This window comes from Eptatretus burgeri, chromosome 6 (genome assembly GCF_056783735.1).
Source record: "Eptatretus burgeri isolate ZD-2024b chromosome 6, Ebu_testis_v1, whole genome shotgun sequence".
Classification (NCBI taxonomy): Eukaryota; Metazoa; Chordata; class Myxini; order Myxiniformes; family Myxinidae; genus Eptatretus; species Eptatretus burgeri.
The window spans coordinates 96,921,867-96,945,042 of NC_140966.1; the positions used below are offsets into that span (position 1 = coordinate 96,921,867).

General features: G+C 43.1%; 1 long non-coding RNA gene across 1 annotated transcript in view; it reads left to right on the top strand.

Moving 5' to 3' along the window:
- Nucleotides 1-23,029, top strand: part of LOC147025406 (uncharacterized) — a 50,868-nt gene extending 27,839 nt beyond the window's left edge. Inside the window, exon 2 of the long non-coding RNA XR_015059493.1 lies at nt 22,970-23,029. This is a non-coding gene — a long non-coding RNA (uncharacterized LOC147025406). The remainder of the gene's footprint in view (nt 1-22,969) is intronic.
- The last annotated feature ends 147 nt before the right edge of the window (nt 23,030-23,176 follow it).

A 23,176-nucleotide genomic window follows, 5' to 3' on the forward strand; every position in this document is an offset into this window, starting at 1 on the left:
CCAGCCGTTCCTTATTAACCGTTTCGTTGGAGTGCTTGTTTAAGTGCTTAAAATCGAGCAAGTCACTTGGTGAGTGCTTTACAGGCTGATTGGAAATGGAGCACACCCCTTCTGAAGACGTCAATCTTCTCAGTTGACAACATTTTATTTTATTTTGGGTTAAATCAAGACCAGCATTTAATTTTCCTTCTTCCCTGTCTGCAGCAGTTTCATGAAGTCCTCTTCACTTTCTACCAACAGTGGTACAAGCATACCTGATATGTTGATGCATCTTACTCCAATCCCAATTCCAGCATCCATGTCATCCAAGTTGTATTTTTCATCAAAGGTAGCACCTTGAACAAATTACAAATTCCTGCCTTAACCTTCGTCGAACATCAGGCTTGACCAGCCGGTTCATGAAAGACTTGTGCAAAGCTTCCCCCAACCAACCTCACAATAATGTGTGAACAATTGTGGATGTTAAGCGATGAGGATGTCAACAAACCGCCGTCCACATGGTGCACGCGAACATGCGATCTCCGCCGCCGCTGCAGGCGCTCCCATCGGGAGCGGGTCTTTCTAGTAATTCAAATTGTAAATATGAGACTTCCATGGACATATTGTGCTTACCAGAAAACCAACATGGTGGACGTTTGATTAGTCTTCCTCACAATTGGTGTGGGTGGAGTGAAGCCACTTCTCCAACCAATTATACAATTTAATAGGAAGAATAATTCTGTTACATTTGTCTGGGGGGGGGGGGTGGAGTTTAGATATTACCATAGAGCAGATAGGAATGTATAGAGTACCGTGGCCTGTGTACGCGTAGTTTGCCCAACTCGACGTAATAAGTCGGCCAGCTTCAGGATTGTCTTGTTTGAATGTGCACCACACGGGATGTTTCGTAATAATGAATTGGCGATTATGGTTAAGGAATTTTAAGAATAACCCCATTGGTAACCATCGACTGGGGGAAACGTGCAAGAGAGAAGGGTGGGACTTGGATCGCCTGAGAGCGAGGGGAGGAGCGTTTCGTCGCCTTGTGTGGGGCGGAGTTTTCATTTCCTCAGGAAGGGAGGAGCCTGAATCGGATGGGTTCAGAGAGGAGTAAGGGGATCCTGAAGTGAGGGAGGAGAAAAGCGCTCTGAGAAGAACTGACGGACAGGATCGTGAATTTGGGGGGTGAGAATCGTCTTTGAGAGTTGTTTTTGCTGAGGGGAGATCATGCAACAGATTGTCTTGCTTGCTTGCCTGCCTTCGTCCCAAGCCTGTTTGTCTGCCTGCAGCCTGTTCGTCATCTTGCCCATCACCTCCTCATGCCTCATCACCTGATCTTGGCTGCTCCGCACCCATCCTCACCCACCCGACCACCATAGCTGAGTCCCTGGTTTTGTCCCTTTCCCATTTGTGATTGAGTCTGGAGTGTGACATCGGTTTTATTTTCCTTTTATATAATTATTACTTACGAAATCTAAAGATTTCATAAGTATATTGATCACTTCCGTTTCTGTTTGTTTGTTACTTACGAAATCTCAACATTTCATAAGGAAATTGATTACTTCCGTTTCTGTTTGTTTGTGTGTTTGTTTGTTTGTTTGTAGGCACGATAACTCGAGAACAGAAGAAGCTACCAAAGTCAAATTACACCACGTTAATCAGGGGATGATGGCTCGTGCTGATTAGATTTTGGTCAAAATCGGTCAAAGGTCACAGTGAGGTCAAATATTTGATTTTTGATGGTTTGGTACAGATAACACAAACTGAAGAAGCTACCAATGTCAAATTACACGACGTGATTCAGGAGGGTGATGGCTAGCTCTGATTAGATTTCGGTCGAAATCGGTCAAAGGTCAAGGTCACGGTGAGGTCAAACATAATTCCGTAAATTAATATGGAAAAATGGAGTATTTTTGCTTCGCTCGACGTTATGAGTTCGTTTTAACTTCGATTTTAATTTTGTCTTCAGTTTTTGCGATCGCTTGAGACGCTTAAAACTCGGTTGTCGAAATTCTGGTAAAAATCGGATGTTTTGGAGACGTTTCAAGATTGTATAAAAATATTTCACTCGCGCGTCACGGGTCGTCACATGGTGCAGTGCACTCGAGCAGAGGCGGCGTTGACCACGTGAAGGTTTTGCGTGTGCGCACTGACTGTGTTTTCGATAAAGATGGTGTTTAAAAGTCTTTTTTTATCCCAATAAAGGTTATCGTCGCATGCCTGACTCACTGAGCCGTCGGATTATGTAAAGATTGTTGGTGGATGGCCGAATATTACGGTTTTGTGACTTTGATAAAATACTTGCGTGGAGAAATGGAGATTTTTGCTTCGGTCGACGTTACGATTTGTGATGGTTTGGAACAGAATCATCGTAGAAACTTCTGGTTTGCGTCGCGACATTCTCGAGAGACAGCATTTATTCAACAAGGTCAGAGGTCAAGTTGACGATTTCGTAAGTACCAGTCTATGACTGCTTGTTTGTTTGTTTGTCGGCACGATAACTCGAACGGAAGGAGCTACCAATGTCAAATTACACCATGTGATTCAGGAGGGTGATGGCTCGTGCTGATTAGATTTTGGTCAAAATCGGTCAAAGGTCAACGTCACAGTGAGGTCAAATATTCGATTTTTGATTGTTTGGTCCAGATAACTCGAACGGAAGAAGCTACCAATGTCAAATTACACCACGTAATTCAGGAGGGTGATGTCTAGCGCTGATTAGATTTTGTTCAAAATCGGTCAAAGGTCAAGGTCACAGTGAGGTCCAACATCCAAACAAGCAGTCATAGACTGGTACTCACGAAATCGTCAACTTGACCTCTGACCTTGTCTAATAAAAGCTGTCTCTCGAGAAGGTCGTGACGCAAACCAGAAGTTTCTACGATGATTCTGTACCAAACCATCAAAAATCAAATGTTTTGGATGTTTGACCTCACTGTGACCTTGACCTTTGACCGATTTTGACCAAAATCTTATCAGCACGAGCCATCACCCTCCTGAATCATGTGGTGTAATTTGACATTGGGAGCTTTTTCCCTTCTCGAGTTATCTGTACCAAACCATCAAAAATCAAATATTTGATCTCACTGTGACCTTGATCTTTGACCGATTTTGACCAAAATCTTATCAGCACGAGCCATCACCCTCCTGAATCACGTGGTGTAATTTGACATTGGTAGCTCCTTCCGTTCTCGAGTTATCGTGCCGACAAACAAACAAGCAGTCATCGACTCGTCCTTACGAAATCGACAACTTGACCTCTGACATTGTCTCATAAAAGCTGTCTCTGGAGAAGGTAGCGATGCAAACCAGAAGCTTCTACGATGATTCTGTACAGACCATCAAAAATCGTAACATCGACCGAAGCAAAAATCTCCATTTCTCCACACAATTATACCTTAACGTAACTCAACCGACGCGTCTGCTCGAGCCCACTGCATCATTGGACAACCCGTGATGCGTCGAGTGAAATATTTTTTTATACAATCTTAAAACGTCTCCAAAACATCTGATTTTTACCTGAATTTCGACAACCGAGTTTTAAGCGTCTCAAGCGATCGCAAAAACCGAAGACAAAATTATAATCGAAGTTAAAACGAACTCATAACGTCGAGCGAAGCAAAAATATTCCATTTCTCCACGTGAATTTATGGAATTATGTTTGACCTCACTGTGACCTTGACCTTTGACCCATTTTGACCAAAATCTAATCAGCACTTGCCATCACCCTCCTGAATCACGTGGTGTAATTTGACATTGGTATCTTCTTCCGTTCTCGAGTTATCGTGCCTACAAACAAACAAGCAGTCATCGACTGGTACTTACGAAATCGTCAACTTGACCTCTGACATTGTCGAAGAAAAGCTGTCTCGAGAGAAGGTAGCGACGCAAACCAGAAGTTTCTACGATGATTCTGTACCAAACCATCAAAAATCGAATGTTTTGGATGTTTGACCTCACTGTGACCTTGACCTTTGACCGATTTTTGACCAAAATCTAATCAGCGCAAGCCACCACCCTCCTGAATCACATGGTGTAATTTTACATTGGTTGCTTCTTCCCTTCTCGAGTTATTTTTTTGGATGTTTGACCTCATTGTGACCTTGACCTTTGACCGATTTTGACCAAAATCTAATCAGCACTAGCCATCACCCTCCTGAATCACGTGGTGTAATTTGACATTGGTAGCTTCTTCCGTTCTCGAGTTATCTGTACCAAACCATCAAAAATCGAATATTTGACCTCACTGTGACCTTGACCTTTGACCGATTTTGACCAAAATCGAATCGGCACGAGCCATGACCCACCTGAATCACGTGGTGTAATTTGATATTGGGAGCTTCTTCCGTTCTCGAGTTATCGTGCCCACAAACAAACAAACAAACGGAAACGGAAGGCATCAATATACTTACGAAATCTTTAGATTTCGTAAGTAACAAACAAGCAGTCATAGACTGGTACTTACGAAATCGTCAACTTGACCTCTGACCTTGTCTAATAAAAGCTGTCTCTCAAGAAGGTAGTGACGCAAACCAGAAGTTTCTCCTATGATTCTGCACCAAACCATCAAAAATCGAATGTTTTGGATGTTTGACCTCACTGTGACCTTGACCTTTGACCGATTTTGACCAAAATATAATCAGCACGAGCCATCACCCTCCTGAATCACGTGGTGTAATTTGACATTGGTAGCTTCTTCCGTTCTCGAGTTATCATTTTTACTTACGAAATCTAAAGATTTCATAAGTATATTGATGACTTCCGTTTCTGTTTGTTTGTTACTTTCGAAATCTAAAGATTTCGTAAGTATATTGATGACTTCCGCTTGTTTGTTTGTCGGCACGATAACTCGAGAACGGAAGAAGCTACCAATGTCAAATTACACCACGTGATTCAGGAGGGTGATGGCTATTGCTGATTAGATTTTGGTCAAAATCGGTCAAAGGTCAAGGTCATAGTGAGGTCAAATAGTCGATTTTTGATGGTTTGCTACAGATAACTCGAACGGAAGAAGCTATCAATGTCAAAATACAACACGTGATTCAGGAGGGTGATGGCTCGTGCTGATTAGATTTTGGTCAAAATCGCTCAAAGGTCAAGGTCACAGTGAGGTCAAATATTCGATTTTTGATGGTTTGGTACAGATAACTCGAGAACGGAAGAAGCTACCAATGTCAAATTACACCACGTGATTCAGGAGGGTGATGGCTAGTGCTGATAAGATTTTGGTCAAAATCGGTCAAAGGTCAAGGTCACAATGAGGTCAAACATAATTCCATAAATTCATGTGGAGAAATGGAGTATTTTTGCTTCGATCGACGTAACGAGTTCGTTTTGACTTCGATTTTAATTTTGTCTCCGGTTTTTGCGATCGATTCGGACGCTTAAAACTCGTTTGTTGAAATTCTGGTAAAAATCGGATGTTTTGGAGACGTTTTAAGATTGTATAAAAAATATTTCACTCGACGAGTCACGGGTCGTCCCATGATGCAGTGTGCTTGAGCAGACGCGTCGTTGAGTTACGTTCAGGTATAATTGCGTGGAGAAATGGAGATTTTTGCTTCGCTCGACGTTACGAGTTGGTTTTAACTTCAATTTTAATTTTGTCTTCGGTTTTTGAGATCGCTGAGGACGCTTAAAACTCGGTTGTCGAAATTCTGGTAAAAAGCGGATGTTTTGGAGACGTTTTAAGATTGTTTCAAAAATATTTCACACAGGTCGTCACGTGATGCATTTCGCTCGAGCAGACACGTCGTTGAGTTACGTTAAGGTATAATTGCGTGGAGAAATGGAGATTTTTGCTTCGGTCGACATTACCATTTTTAATGGTTTGACACAGAATCATCGTCGAAACTTCTGGTTTGCTTGCGTCGCTACCTTCTCGAGAGACAGCTTTTATTAGACAAGGTCAGAGGTCAAGTTGATGATTTCGAAAGTACCAGTCTATGATTGCTTGTTACTTACGAAATCTTAAGATTTCGGAAGTCTATTGATGCCTTCCGTTTCTGTTTGTTTGTATGTTTGTATGTTTGTTCGTTTGTTTGTAGGCACGATAACTCGAACGGAAGAAGCTTCCAATGTCAAATTGCACCACGTGATTCAGGAGGGTGATGGCTCGTGCTGATTATATTTTGGTCAAAATCGGTCAAAGGTCAAGGTCACAGTGAGGTCAAACATCCAAAAAATGATAACTCGAGAACGGAAGAAGCTACCAATGTCGAATTCCACCTCGTGATTCAGGAGGGTGGTGGCTCGCACTGATTAGATTTTGGTCAAAGGTCACGGTGAGGTCAAACATCCAAAACATTCGATTTTTGATGGTTTGGTGCAGAATCATCGTAGAAACTTCTAGTTTGCGTCTCTACCTTCTCGAGAGACAGGTTTTATTAGACAAGGTCAGAGGTCAAGTTGATGATTTCGTAAGTACCAGTCGATGACTGCTTGTTTGTTTGTTTGTTTGTTTGTTTGTAGGCACGATAACTCGAGAACGGAAGAAGCTACCAATGTCAAATTACACCACGTGATGCAGGAGGGTGATGGCTCGTGCTGATTAGATTTTGGTCAAAATCGGTCAAAGGTCAAGGTCACAGTGAGGTCAAACATAATTCCGTAAATTAATGTGGAGAAATGGAGATTTTTGCTTCGCTCGACGTAAAGAGGTCGTTTTAACTTCGATTTTAATTTTGTCTTCGGTTTTTGCGATCGCTTCGGACGCTTAAAACTTGGTTGTCGAAATTCTGGTAAAAATCGGATGTTTTGGAGATGTTTTAAGATTGTATAAAAATATTTCACTCGACGCGTCATGGGTCGTCACGTGATGCAGTGCGCTCGAGCAGACGCTTCGTTGAGTCACGTATGGTTTTCCGTGTGCGCGCTGATGGTGTTTTCGATAAAGATGGTGTTTAAAAGTCATTTTTTATCCCAATAAAGGTTATCGTCGCATGCCTGACTCGCTGAGCTGTTGGATTATGTTAAGATTGTTGGTGGATCCCGAATATTACGATTTTGTGACTTTGATAAAAGAATATGAAATAATTGCGTGGAGAAATGGAGATTTTTGCTTCGGTCGACGTTACGATTTTTGATGGTTTGGGACAGAATCATCATAGAAACTTCTGGTTTGCGTCGCTACCTTCTCGAGAGACAGCTTTTATTCGACAAGGTCAGAGGTCAAGTTGACGATTTCGTAAGTACCAGTCTATGACTGCTTGTTTATTTGTTGATTCCGTGTTCCCTCTTCTTCCCTTTCGCAACCTGCCGTCGTCTCCTCGCGATCACCATTCCCTCATTTATCTCTTTTCGTTTTGGGAATAAACCTGTTTGGTTTACAAGAGCTAAGGTTCTCATGTCTCTCCTCTGTCTGCGTGCACGCAATCCGCCATCATTCGGAACATCTACACAGGAGTAAAAACTGTTCCGTACATCGCAGGATTTTAACCTCCTGCTGCAATGACCTCGACATTGGTTGAGTTGTTGACGCAACAATTCTAAATAATATACTAAAGTCGATACAAGATGTATTTGCACCCAAATATGTATTGTATGTTGCATAAAACAACTAGAAGGGTACTCGGCAGAGTGTTTACCTCCGCCACGTAATGCTTGATCCACAAGAACATTCTCGTATCCAGAAACAGGTTTCGGATCTTCACGAAAATCGAATTGATTCGTTCTTACCACCTCCAACCTGTGCAAGTTTCGTCCGAATCAGTCCACAACTTTTTGAGATATTGTGCTATGTTTCGGTTTCGCTCAATCTCTCAATGATGAAGAATCACTTTAAAAATTCTGTTGTCTGGATCTTCACCAAAATCTCTATCAGTTCTTCTTTGTCACGCACCGGACCTGCCCACAACTTTTTGAGATTTCCTGTGCACAGACAGACAGACAGACAGACAGACAGACAGACAGACAGACAGACAGACAGACAGACAGACAGACAGACAGACAGACAGACAGACAGACAGACAGACAGAGGGGTGAAAGCATAACCACCTTCACCTTCGGTGGTGGATGTAATAATATAACATGTGCAATCAGCACATTTATTTGTACATCGGGTATCTTTGCTCACATTTACATCGAGCGGGGCGGCGATGAGCCTTGACTGAGTCTGAGGTTGAGTTGTGGATCCAAAGAAGTAGAAGTAGAAGTTGATCGTGTCATCGTCCAATGGTACCGTCTTCTGTAGGTTGGCTCGATCGTGGAACAGGAGGATCATTGAACAGCCTCATCGGAACATGAAATTGATGACATGCTACTGTCTTGCTTCATTCTCCATGTGCTGCTCTTGCACTTCCCAAACCCCAGGAATAAACTTGATGAAAAACGACAGTTTGAAAAAAAATTGGACCATTTAATGCATTTGTGTTCTCCATATTCTCATTACACAAGTCTGTTGAAGATTTGATGACAAAAGATCAAATGGTAAAAATGTTATTGCTTGGACAGATGCAATTATTATTAAAAAAAAAAATTTTGTGGGGGCTTAACATGCTTCACTCCACTCACTGAGGAATGGGATCTAGGATCATTTAATATTCCCTTTCACATAGCTTCAAAGGCTTTGGCACCCCAGCAGTTAAACGTAAATAATAAATGCAACTTTTTTTTCCAAACTCTTTTTTTTTTTGCCTAAAACACTCCCCCAGCATTTATGGATGGACTTCTGAAAGTTTGATGAAGATCCATTTGGCCATCCTTGGTTCACCTGCAAGTTAGCTGCTGGAATTTATTTGTTGTTGGATTTAACATTTTTGAAGCTTTGTAATGATTATTACAGTGAAGGGCTGCCCATTAAGTAATGTGGCTGCAGCCAGCCCAGGGTTAGAAAAGTAAAATAATATAAAATCTCTTGCTTGGCCTATTATTATTCACCCGGCTGGAAGATGCCGGTGGGAATTATTTATTGTACGTCAATCTGCACACGTGCTATAATGGGTGCCTTACCCCTGTATCATCAAACCAAAATATTTTAAGTTCCAGGGTCCAAGCTTGGCCTGAATTCATATTGCAGCTTGGAGTACTGTACTGTATACACCCGAAATGCCTTGAGTCGCTTTCATTCATGTTTAGGGCAAATTTCGATAAACAAAATGAAGACGTTGAAGTATCAATGTTTCAAGGAGATGTGCATCAACATTATTCTTCAGAAACAGGAGCCGATCATCGTGTGACTGGTGGGAAAAATTTGGCTCTGCAATTTTGAAAACACGTTAACACGGCAAACGACTTGGAAATTTGGTGTTATACAGTTTATTTGGCTTTGAAACTCACAATGAGAAACATAATATTTTCGAAAGCAAAGGATTGTTCGAAACCGAGGGTCTTCCTGTGCCATATTTTGGATAAAACTTGCTTTTTCACACGACCAGACAATGCTTCATTTTATATCCATCAATAGCTTATCAAATGAGCACATCTTCACTCATTCGCTCAAAATTTACAGGATGATGTGCCGTTCGATGCACCAATCAATTGGAGAAGGGACAAGCCGGGAGGCGACGATGGTTCATGGGCATTATTGGGGCATTATCTCTTCCGTCAAAATTGACCAAATCAAATCGGATTTTTTTTTTAATGTTTTTCTTATGGACATTACGCACAGCTTCTCGGAAATGAAATTGCGAGAAAAAAATAAAAATAAATAAAAACTTCAAGTGGGTGTGGCTCCGCCCAAAAGGGGCGTGGGACGCCCCTCATGCAAAAAGACACAACCAGACCAATGATATCTAGCTTGTATCCAAGTTTCATCAAGATCGCATCAAATGTCATGGAGCTATGCTCTGGAGAGTCACAAACAAACAGACACACAGACACAACGAAAATAGTGGTCACTGCTGGTGCCCGCGAACCAATTTAAAATGTATTGATTTGCAGGTTCCATACGAGGTTCCACATTGCTAAAGCACACGAAAAGGAGAACCGCAAAAGCTTACCTTTTAAATATAGTTCTTTAAATGTTGAAATCAAGTGAAAAATTTGTGACATTCAATTTCCACAGAGCACACAAAAATGTCAGTCAATGGCTTGCTCGGTCATAAATTACTGTGTACACAAAAACCGCATTGCCCGTTCTAGAAGTGGAAATGGAAACAAATTTTACAGAATCTCTTTGGTGCTCTGTCACTTCACGAGGAGGAAAAACTGCCAATTGGATGTGTGTACCACATTCCCAGGAGCACCCAGAATAAAGCACTTGACAAAAGGCCCTGTCACACCTTGACGATTTAGCCAGCGTTTATTGGATCGACGTATGCCTGACATCAACATCGACGTATGCCTGACATATGCAAAATTTGGCTAAAACACTGGCATATGTCGAATACGTTATGGGTAAGTTTGGAAACGTTAAGAGCACGCTGGCATACGTCGTAGTACGCCGAGGTGTTAGACCAATTTTCTATGCTTGAAATTTTTTGACGTATGTCAGCGTATGACTCGCATGATCCGCATAATGCTGGCCATAAGTTGTAGGCACGTTACGCGATCGTTGACACACGTCGACACACGTAACTTGGACGTTACTCATAAGTCGAAACGCGTCAATGTAATGGTTAGCGCCAGTCTTCCAGACTCCCTGGTTTTTTTTTTTTGTTTGTTTTGTTTTTTCTTCGGTGTGACGGTTTTGTTAATGCTTCGATTTCTAGTGTGGTTATAATATAATTAATAGGCTGCTGCTCAACTATTTAAATCGTAACCGCACTTGAAATCGAAGTGTCAACATCACCGTCATACCGAAGAAAAAAAAAAAAAAACCAAGGAGTCTGGAACACTGACGCTAACCATTACATTGATGTGTTTCGACTGATGAGTAACGTACAAGTAACGTGTGCCTCCAACTTATGCCAGCGTATGCAGAATGTGTGTCATACGTCGAGTACGTCAATTTTCAACATGCTGAAAATTTCTCGAAGTACTGGCATACCTATGCCAGCGTACTACGACGTATGCCAGCGTGCTATTAACGTATACAAAACTTACCCATAACGTATTCGACGTGTGCCAGCTTGGTTCGGAAAATTTTTCATACGTCGGCATATGCTGGCTTAAACGTCAAGGTGTGACGGCGGCTTCACACTTCGATGTCTAGTGCGGTTATGATTTGAATCGTCGAGCCGCAGCCTATGAATAGCCTACGCCACGTGATCGTCGGCGATACACTGCCGTGCTATGCATAAGTTAGACTATCGTTGGGCATAGGTTGTGAACGCCGACAACACGCTCAGCATTCATTGGTATAAGTTATCTATATGTGATTAAAACGTTCTGTGTACGTTACTAATATGTTATGCATACGTCCAACATGTTATATGCCCAAAACTTTTTTAAAAACATCAATAGTTCGGCGTACGCCAGCGTTTTACATACATTTTGAGACCTTGCCATACGCTGGCTAAAACGTCAAGGTGTGACAGGGCCTTAACTTCTGAGGACGATAGTCAATAGATAGGAGTGTCATAGATTAATAGTTGGAGATTTTCATTTTCCACATATTGATTGGGAAGCATGATTGAAATGCCAGAAGCGAGCTTCTGGCATGGAGATTTTGGTATTTTCAATTGATTTAATGAGCCTGACATCTGTGGTGTAGCACATAATGGATAGGTGCTGCACTACAGCACCCAGCACATCGATTTATTGTGATGCTGCAGGACAATTATTTTCATCAGAATATTACCAAAATCACATGACGCCACAAAGGGCAGCAGCCCAGTATTTTGGATCTGTTGAAAACTAATGTGAATAAGATTATTAAATAAAGAGAACACTTTGCCACACTTGGAAGTAGTGACCATTGCTGCATTAGTGTGGAGCTCAGTTATGCACTTTGGAAAACAATCCCATAAATGAACCTCCACTGAAGTTGAATGAAGGGGATTATGAGCAGATGAACCAGAAACTTTTGTTATGGAGGAAAAGTTATGGAGGATGATCGAAAAAAGGCAAACTCACCAACTGACTATTTTAGTAGGGTCTTCACGGAGGATAATTTTGTAAATGTGCCAAAACTGGAACAACGCTACATTGGACCTGCACTGAAAGGTGTCAACATTATTGAGGAGGAAGTGAGGAAAAAGCTCCTGAATCTGAAATGGCAGCAAGTCAGCAGAACCAGATTGTTTACACCCTTGATGTCTCAAGGAAACTGCAAGCACCACCACATGTCCTTTGAGACTGGTATTCCAGAAATCTTTGGATGAGGTGTTTTACCTGAAGATTGGAGGATGGCAAATGTCACCCCGATCCATATGAAATGGAGTAAAAAAAAAAAACAAAACTGACTGAAAACAACCACCCTGAAAGTCTTGCTTTGGTAGCAGGGAAAATCATGGAGTGTTGTGAGAGATGCTCTGGTATAGCACATAATGCATGATCTGTTTGTGGACAGCCAGCATGGATTTATTCCCAGCAGACAATGCATGTCTCGACTCCTTTGTGTCTGAGGGACTGACTCGATTGATTGACCATGGAGATCCTGCAGATATTATGTACTTGGACTTTTGGAAAGCATTCAATGCTGTCCACACAGAAGGCTCCTTGAAAAAGTGGTAGCATATGGAATTGAAGGAAAGCTGCACAGATGGATTAAGGCATTCCTATCTGGCAGAATACGAGTGGCTATCAGTGGCGTTAAATCAGAAAGTAAATCAGTCGGAGATGGAATCCCCCAAAGGAGTGTACTTGGACCTTCGCTGTTTGTGTGGTTTATCAATGATGTGCCAGATGAGGCTCATAAACTGTATGCTGATGACCCAAAAATCATTGGTCCAGTAAAAAGCCAAAGTCAAAAGGACCCTGCAAGACGATTTGAACTAAGCAAAACAATGGTCAGAGAAATGGCAACTCGCTTTCAACTCGAACAAATGCAAAGTACTACATGTTGGAACTTATAATACATTGACTGCTTATCAGATGAGTGGAATAAATTTGCAGGAAGTATGAAAAGAGGACTTGGGGGTGGTGATCGATTGAGCTCATTCCACAAGCATGTTTCAGCAACTCATAAAAAGCAAACCAGATACTTGGAATTATTGAAAGGACATTTACGAATTTGAAAGAGATTCTCCGTAGAGTACACGAGACCCTGGTTAGACCACACCTTGATTATGGCACTAGCCTTTGGAATGAGATATAAAATGACGGGCACAAGATCGAGAGGGTGCAGCGAAGAGCAACAAGACTGGTACCGGAGCTACATGGTATGGCACATGAACATCTATTACAAGCCCTAAATATCCACTATCTGCGCTATAGACGTAGAAGAGGTGACGTGATCACAGTTTACAAGATTATTGTAGGTGAAGTAAGAATACCAGCAGCAGAGTTCTTGACAAGGGCAATCCACCAAAGTACTCGAGGACACACATTCAAGCTGCACAGATGCAGGTCGAGACTGGATATCAGAAGCCAGTTCTTTAGTCAGAGGATTGTAACGGATTGGAACAATCTCCCTGAAAGTGTGGTTGAAGCAAAATCGATTAAATCCTTGAAGGCCAAACTGAACATTCATTGGTGGAATTGAAGGTTCCTGACCGACAGCCCTCAACGCATGCACGAATGTTATGTTAAGTATTACCAGAGATTGTCAAGAAGACCGGGATTATTAGAGGAATATTCCCTCTCTCCCGTATGATGATGACGAAGGAAATGAAAATGCTCATTAATTTTTGGGGTATTTTCAATTGATTTAATGAGCCTGACATCTTTGTTCTTTTCGGTGGGGTTGGTGGGGATGGCATTCAATGAGTGAAAGAGACCAGGGATGGTTTTTGGGAAGCATAAGAAGGGACTGAGCGCGACTCTTGACTGATTAGAAATTGATGTATGAGATGATGGGAGTCCGTTCCATACATGAGAGAATGTCGTGGTCGAGGAATGGAGGTGAGCATTCAGCTCTGAATTGGGAAGGGTAACCAGGTTTGGGATTCTGGAAGAATGTGTGCGATTTGCGTGGACTGGGAGGGGCAAGGCTATGAAATGAGGTGCTGTACAAGAGTCCACCAACCTTCCCCTGCGAACAGCAGACCTTGCAGACAATTCCTTCCGATAACATGGACAGCCTTGGATTGGACCACTTCCAGGGGAACAAGTTGCACCAGCCCAGAATTGAGAGTCACATCCTCCGATACTTCAGCTGTTGGGCCTTGTGTACCCCAATGAGTTCTGACCAGCTTAGAATGGACTTGGCTCTGCAGAGAATATTGTCTGCCAACTTTAGGGTCCGGTTGGTAGATGTAATTCACCCAAGGCGGGCGGGTTTTGATCCTTGGAACTCCTGGGATTGCACCCTTTCCAAGGGTTTGCTGGAGGATTAAACCGGGGGTTCGACAGCTGATCATTGTTGAGGGACAGAGTGAGAGCATGGAATATTCCTTCTTTGAAAGACTTTGTTCAGATAATTGTCCAATGACTACTTTTTCTTTCTTTCCAGGTTTACAGATGGATACTGCAGCAGCCTACTTCAGAGTATGATGTGTTATTCTGCGTTTGGGTGTTCATTGTCAGGAAAATTGTTCAAAGGATTTTTATTTTTATTTTTTTCCATTGAAATGGTGATGTCATTAAAGTTGACCAGGAATAAGTTGGGTCTTCAATTGTTGCTTTTCCTGACAGCCTCAAGCAAGAGATCATGAGATGGAATGCTATTAAGAGCGACCCATTGTTTCTTCTCAGATAAATCTGATAACCATTTGTGGATTTGCCGTGGAGCAGACAGCTTTGAATGCAAGGCTGTGCGTTTGATGGTATCAAAAGCTTGAGATGACCTTGATCTCTAATTTGAGAATTGGTGTATCCATACATTGTTTGGTTAAGAGGCAACAGGTACGTGGTAGAATCACTGGGGCAGAGCCTGAACTGGTGCTTAGTAATTTGACAGTTGAAACAAATTATTTCTGAGGTCTGCAGCAATGATGCATTCCATCACTTTAAATGGAATGGGGATGAGGTTAACGGGTCTGTAGTGGAGTGTCAGCCTTGAAACTCCTCTTGTGAATTGTGGTGACATTTGCAACTTTCCAAGTTGAAGCCAGAAGACCATTTGAGAAAGACCTGAAGAGGTGTGAGGAGAGAATGTAGTCTAAGCATAGGTTTTGAGAATTGGTATGAAGGTCACCATCTGTTTGAGAATCGGGGTCAAGATTGACGGGTGGGGGGGGGTCACGTGTGGGTCAGGTAATGGAGTGGTTGTTCTTGCCTTTTTATTTTATTTTAGTATAAAGACTGCATGAAGCTCTTCAGCATTTTCCAGTGCAGTGTCCAACATTTCTCCATCTTTTCAGAGTGTAGGTATTGAAGGGTGATGTGTGTGAGACAGAAGATGTTTCACCGCAAATGAGTGTGATGTTGGGCTGTGAATTGAGCAAAACTGCATGATGGCAGGATGGTTGGATGTCGGGTTCCCTTCAGTTTGCCTTCAGGTGGAAACCACAATCTGCTTTATCACAGTTGCCTTGCCACACGTCTTTGGTGTACCAGGGTTGATTTGTTGGAATAAGACAGTTGGAGGCCTGAAGGGTTGAACCAGTGAAGGAGAGAAGGCAATCTGTTGGAAGTAATTCCACGAAGTCTTGATGTTGGGGGGAGTCAATGAGAATGTAGCAGTCTTTCAGGGAACAAGGACAAATGTGTCCAAGAGCCGCGTCCTAAAGACAACAACAACAACTTCCGATATTTCATCACGTGCCTTGATGGAGCCAATAGCCGTCAATATTTAGCCAATGGTCTTGTAGCCAATAGCAATATTTAATCACCCGTCATGGAGGCTCCTGTTCATGACGAGAAAATCGTTTATTTACGAAATTACAGCACATTAAATGGTATAATCTTAAAATAGTAACGTGAACTTTTCGAAACTTTAAAGCAAATGTCCGAATATATTTAAAAGTTGATGATAGACGCTTTCAAAAGGCACCCTCAATGCGAGGATGTGTACAGGTGTTTAGTATTGTTGCGTTTGAGGGGGGGGGGGTATGCATTCAAAGGGTAATTCGGATGCTTAATTAGGTATGCCATGCTGTTCAAGTTTACCAGGATCTCGATGTAATAAGTAGCAATTCAGTGGTGATAAGTTGTCTAGTAAATGTTAATTTCTTCAAGGGGGAAATGATAATTGTCACGTAATTAGATAGGGACACGGGATAGGGTAAGTGTGTCTGCGTAAACCCCTTTTAGTAGTCCCTGGAGGCTGGCCGTGACGTCACAGGACAGGGCTGCGGATGGCTCCGCCCCGTGATGACGATTGGCGGAAGGCGACGGCGGTGGGCCAATAAAATGGCTCGATTGGAAGTGACGAGGACGGGAGGATAAAAAGGTTCTGTTCGGGGTCGAAAAGGAAGAGGAAGAAGATCTGGACAAAAAGATCGTGTTTTTTTTGGTGTGAAGGCTGTTGCGCGGAGAGCGTCCTTGTTGTTGTGCTGGTTCGATCGTGTTCTTCATCGTGTCTTCGAGCCTTGCTGAGCCTCGTGCCTCACCTTGGTTGGCTCTGGGGTTCTGCTGACTCGGAGTACGGGGTCGAACGGCGGGCGGACCTGCCTCCCTCTCCTGCTCGCAACTTGGCGCCAGAACTGGTTCCCTGGTGGCTGTGAGCGGACTTGGGCCAGGACCAGGAGGTCGACAGCACCACGGTTTCTCCTGCCCCCCTGACGAGAGCAAGGCCAGCTCGTCCGACGCCGATCCAGGGACAGTTGCGTCCACACCACGGTCCAGCCTGACCACCAAAAATAGCTACGTTGTGTGTGTGTGTGTGTGTGTGTGTGTGTGTGTGTGTGTGTGTGTGTGTGTGTGTGTGTGTGTGTGTGTGTGTGTGTGTGTGTGTGTGTGTGTGTGTGTGTGTGTGTGTGTGTGTGTGTGTGTGTGTGTGCTTGGCGCCTTAGAGGGTTTGAGATCTGTATATTCATTGGAATTGTCTGTGTTTTTCCCCACGCCCGATCCCACACCATCCCGTCAAATCGCCCCGGATCCCTCTTCTTGCCGAGTCTTGTTATTTCTGGTTAATAGTAAAAACGAATAAACATCATCAACTCAGTGAAAAGTGACTCGTGCCACCTTCCTCGTCCCGTTTGAGGTAGAGCGATTAGAACCGCCATGTTTGGGTTATAAATAAATAAACCGCCTCCATCGTTTCGGCTCATTCTACGTTGGCGGGACTGTTCAAGTCCCGTGGACGTCAGAGTATTTAAGGAGATCCGGATCCTGTATATAAAAGAGCCGAGTCCTAAAGGTTTTGTCTTCACCAGAAGAAGAAGAACAACACGAAGCTCTTTTAGAGCCACGTTCGCTTCGAGAGACGCGGATAAAAATCGGTTTTTACAGTTGGTCCAATGGGCCTTGCTGAACTGCCATACACAGTGTAACCTTGGTTGAGACTAACACTTTCACAAGGACATGATAAGAAAGGCAGAGGAGGCTTTTGAGATTTTGAAAGCGAGAAAAGAAGGGGGAGAACAGATGAAGGCCTCATGAGCTGTGGGAAAGGGTAATTAACAGGCAGGTCTGAAGCAGATGTGGAAGGGGTTTCAGCTCTGTGTAAGCATTTTAACAGCCTGCTCTGCACTTTCTGCAGCATGTCATCACTAGCATCATAGCCAGGCCCATATTATAAACAGTCCTGTCCTATTTAATTGATGCAAAATGTTTTCTTGCTGGCAAGGAAGGATGGAGAGACCGACCTCGTGTGGGAGTGGGAGTGCAATGGAGCGAAAGGAACAGCAGTAGACGAATGGGAAATGTAAGTGTCGTGAATTATAGAACTTTTCTAATTGCATGAGGAGCCAATTATTAAATGTTTGTAATTCAGAATGAAATTTTTTTATGGTGTGTGTGTGAGATGTGTTGAGTTTCTTCCTGACCATGTGGGACACAAACCGTCATCCATGTATGTACGGATAAGCAAGGGACAAGCAAAATTTTACACATGGGTCTTAGAAGTAGTACCTGCAAAAAAGGTTGGAAACTAGCATTTGGGTCTGCAGATAAAACCAGCAAGTAAACGAGAACAACACTTGATAGAATGCATCCTACCACCAGGCTGGACAGTTAACGTTTTGTATCCCACTGATGGGTCGGATCTGCATCCAGACCTTAACCAAAATCTAATCAATTCGTCCTTGTCACACACCCAACCTGTCCACCAAAATTTGTCTGGATCCATGCATAACTTTTTTTGAGATGTCCTGCGAGTGGATAGACACAGACTGATGGGAAAACATAATCTCCATCCACCTTCGTTTGCGGAGGTAACAAAAGTGTACCAAACAGTTGCAGCCAGCAATTGACGCAACTGCAGCAATTAAGTCGCAACTGGAGGATTCAAAATAATCCGGCTCGTTGACTTGGCTTCAGAAGAGCCATTCTGGTCTTGTCTTGCCTGCCAACAACCTGGAAAATGCAATGATTGTCTAAGAGTAGGAGCTTTTGTCATAGGTTGTATCACCTGCCCACTGTAACAAATGCTACTTGTGTGATGATGCCTTCGCCATAACGGCCAGCAATTCATGTTTCCAGCTTGCCGGGCCCAAACGCTTCATTCCCAAGACTGTAACTCACAAACCTTGCAAACTGTTGCCATGGAAAGTGCACTTGTATGGTTGTGTGTCTGAAGACTGTGGCGAAAACCACAAAACTGATTGCAATCTGTAACCGCTTCTGTGGTTATTTTTGAGATGGTGGGACTTGGCATTCCAGTTTTTAATGTTATTTTTGGCGATGGTGCCATTCGACCCACCTTTGGATCTTTGCTGCTCTGCTGTTTTATTCTACCGGGGGTGGTGCATTCTCATCTTTGTTGTTTTAAAACGCTTCAATATCTGTCCGGCATCATCTCCTCGCCCGTTAACTTTGAGGTGAATGCGTGTGTTTGCAATGTTGAATATTCAGTTAGTTTGACATGCTCTCACTCACATTGCCGACCGAAAGTGGTTCTGCAATGCCGACTCTCCCACCACCAACCACCTCCCACACCCCTCCCCACCTCCACAAGTTTGGAACTTCTCCATCCATAAATTGTATCGTCGAAGCTCGATGTCCCCACTCGCATGGCAGTCAACTGATCTCGAGATTGGATCATTTGCACTTGCTGTGTTGTAATGATTAAAGCTGCATCATAACTCTCAATTGTGTTTGTAGTCAGCTGACCTACATATAATGATCTTTGACCCAAGTGCGGTAATCCTAAACGTCTACTGTATGCAGAAATCGAACACCATCCTTAAAAGCAAAAAAAACTCTGGTTTCGTTTGTTGCCCTGGTGAGCAAGCTTAACTTTCAAATGGCAATCATTGTAATTTGTAAGCATGTGGCTAAATGTTCCAAGTTCTCCAAACCTCCTCTTTCCCCCTACCTCAATTTTTCAAGCCCGGTAGTTTTACCCCCATGCCCACAAGAACGCCAAGGGTCACCTTGAACTCGTCGCATATTTCCACACCATTTCTTACGATTGCTGCATTCCAGCTGGTGAACTCTTGGGAAGCCAGAGAATAATCGTCATGTTTTATTAATTTCTATTAATGTATGCATCAAGTTTAAGTACAGCAATTGTTTTTAAGATGTGCTGATGGGCCATCCCCCATTTTTTTTATATGTACTGTATGTACTTGCTTATTTTTATTTATCCTCCTCCCTCCCCTCATTCATACAAGGCTCATGAGGGAGCTTTCGATGTCGACCTATTGCTGTAAGGCAACACAAGGATCCACAAGTTTACAACTCTGCATTTGGATGTTTAAAAGAACGTCAGCAGATCAATACAGTAAAGTGGACATTGGGCAGATCATTTCAGAATGTGGGATTTTGACCAACAGGATCTGTCCTAACTTAAGTACTTGGGATGGGAACACCATATAGGCTAACCTGGAAGAAGATGAAGACGAAGAATAACCAATATATGAATGCACTTTCTTCAACTCAACTGGTTTATCAACTCCAAGTTAACGAAAGTGACTCGTTATTGCGGGAAAAAAAGTGAAACTGGCATTTCGTTTTTTGTCCTTTAGCCCTTTTCAAAGGGATTCTCTTGGCTGAACCTTAAAGGCAATGAAAAAGATGCTTTGCCCACTTCACCAAATTGCTCACTGAAAATAGGGTTTACAGTGAGACATTAAACTATTTACATTGAGTGTGTTGAATTTTCTTTGCATTGAAAATGCATGCAATGAACTTTGTCCATCAATTGCCATTCACCTTGCAGAACTCACCGGTTGTACGTGGTTTTGCAGTCGGAGTTTTAAATGGTTAATTTTACTGTCGAGGTTCTGTCACACCATCAATGAATCCCATCTTATTGCCATGCCAAATTCTGCTCGTCACATTTGGCATGGATATTTGCTGTTGACTTTTGATGTTGCTTCGTAAGCATCACATAAATATTGTGCTATTGCATTAAAAAAACGCAAGTGTGGTGCAAAAAAAGGTGCAAAAACAGATCCCTGCAACAACAGACCAATCAGCCTTCTCCCAATCATCAGCAAGATTATGGAATCCATCATCACTCCTGACATTAAATCCTTCCTCTTCTCCAATGGCTTGATTTCCGATCATTAATTTTGTTCTAGACCAGGTCACTCTACCCTGGATATGCTGCTTATGCTCTCCCAAAAATGGATGGAAGCCCTCAATGCCAGACAGGAAATCCGAGCCATATCCCTGGACATAACACGTGCTTTTGACACGGTCTGGCACCCTGCCCTGCTCACCAAACTCTCTTCCTATGGTATCCAAGGCCATTTCCACTCATGGCTCGTAGACTTCCTTTCCTGTCACAGCAAACATGTGGCCCTAAATGGAGTTCTCTCATCCCATCTTCCTGTCCAGGCTGGAGTTCCTCAAGGCAGTGTTCTGGGCCCTGTTCTTTTTCTGCTTTTCATCATTGATCTCTCCGACTCTGGAAAATCCTCTTTATCTCTTTGCTGATGACTCTATCCTCCATTGTACCATCTGTCATCCCTCAGACTGGCAAGCCGCAGCTTCTTCGCTCTCTGCGGATCTGGATAAAATCACAAACTGGTCCAACACGTGAAACATGTCTCTCAATCCTGACAAATCTCACACTCTCACTGTCTTTCTCTGAAAGGACTATTTAGACCCCCCCCCCAATCCACTTTCTCAACAATCCTCTCGAAGAAGTCCTTTCTTTCAAGCTTCTGGGTCTCACTCTCCGCCATGATCTTTCCTGGGAAAACCACATTTCCAACCTGGTCTCCAAAGCCAGTCGCCGACTTGGAATCCTCCATCGTGCAAAGTCCTTCCTCGGCCCACCTGAGCTCCTGACCACATGCAAAGCTTTCTTCCACAGCCCGATGGAGTAATGCTTTCCCCTCTGGGCTGGTGCTCCTGCCACTCACCTTTCTCAGCTTCACGCTGTGGAAACCAAGGCATTTAGGATCATTGGTATCTCACGCGATGAGGCTGAGTCTTTGGGCCTCTCAATCTCTCACCGCAGGCAGGTCGGTGGTCTTTCTGTCTCATACAGTCTCCTCTCCAGTCTCGCCCCCCCCCACCTGCTCTGTCTGCGCTATGTCCCTTCCATATTTCTCCAGGGTAGATTCAAGGTCCGCCAACAACCCCCTTCTGGTAAACATACCAAAATCACGAATCGCTGCTCACCTTCACTCTCATTCCTCTCTTTTTCCACACATTTGGAATAAGCTCCCTCACTCTGAATCCCATTCTTCCCTCCAGGCCTTCAAAACGGAAATTCACCACCACCTCTTATTTTCCCCCATCCAAATCCTTGATCTTTTCTACCCCTGTTAATCCACCCCAAGCCCACCTCCTTCAAATTCCCTCCTTTCCTTCTTGAAAGTCCCTGTGATGTCCATCTTGTATACCCCATGTTCCCTGCCCCATCCCTCTCCCTTCCACAGATCTCCTAGTGTCTCTGTTCCCCACTGTTTTGGCCTTCCCATTCCTCTTGTCTCATGCCCCCCTTGCTGTGCGTTGTGTGTTCGCTCTCATATGAGCCTCGATAATGTATACAAAAAAAAATCTCTTTGTCTGTAATGTCACATTCAGAAATAGTAATTTGTTTTACATATCTGCCATCGACATCAGTTGCTGACGGGTGTTCCAGCTGCTTCGTCAGAGCCTTGTGTCCATCATATACATCGTTGTGTTGTCTCTTTCTTTTATTATTATTTTTTTTTAACTGCACAAACCTCCACTCTGCAACCTCCTCAACTTCCTTGATCACTGTCAAGTGGGTGATTCAATCAAATGAATTTAAATATCTATGTTATATGTTCTTCTTTGACCCACAAGTTTAAATTCATAAATGATGGCTACGTTCAATGATGGGTTATTTTTGCAAAATACAGCACTTGGTGCTTTAGAAGCACTTCGGAAATGGATATGGTGCATACACTGCGCAGCATCGATCAAGTTTCGCAGCCATGTCATGGCAGGTGTTTGACACTGAAGTGACACTGGCTTGCGTCGCCACCCACGTCAGCATTGCAGCAAACCTCCTCATTATGAAGAGTTGGTCTTGCTCGTGAAGGCTTGTGTTAGATAAAACGCGCTAAAAACAATTTTCTTTCGATCGCTAAAGCAAAGGAAGCGTGAAAGTTAAGCACTTTGACAGTGTCCATTGTATTAGTTTGTAACCCTTGTCTGTCGAATAACTGTGCTGAGGTTTACTGAATCAAATGCAACAATGATGCCTGAAGGCTGCATGTATCACGATTTGGATCATATTACAAGTACACAGCAAGAGCACGGCGAGGGTGCTGTTATAATTGCTACGTGGCTATCACATGAGCAGTGTTGATTGCTTTCACACTCGCCGGGCAGACTGCCATTGAAAGTTTTCGTTGCCTGGTGGTGACATACGTTGGCTCTAGACATCGGTCAACGCAGTGTCTGATCCTGTTATTTCCTGAAAAGATATTCGACGTTTGGTTGCCAGGCTGTTCATGCTGATGTCTTTTGTATTTCCATTTTTTTTGCTTGTCCTTTTCCGTTGTTTCCATTATTGTCTTTGCATCGTTTGCAGGGAGAAGGAGGAGCTGGAGCGAAGGATTGAAGACGAGCAGTCAATGGATGATAAGAAGAAGAGGAAAGATGAAAAGCGGAAGAAGGAAATGGTGATAAAAAAGGTGAGGGGAAAAAAGCATGAATGCAAGTTGATGGTTTATTATTCGCAAAACACTTTTTTGTGAATGTATTGTTCTTGTACTTCGACTCAAACTTTGTGCTAAGT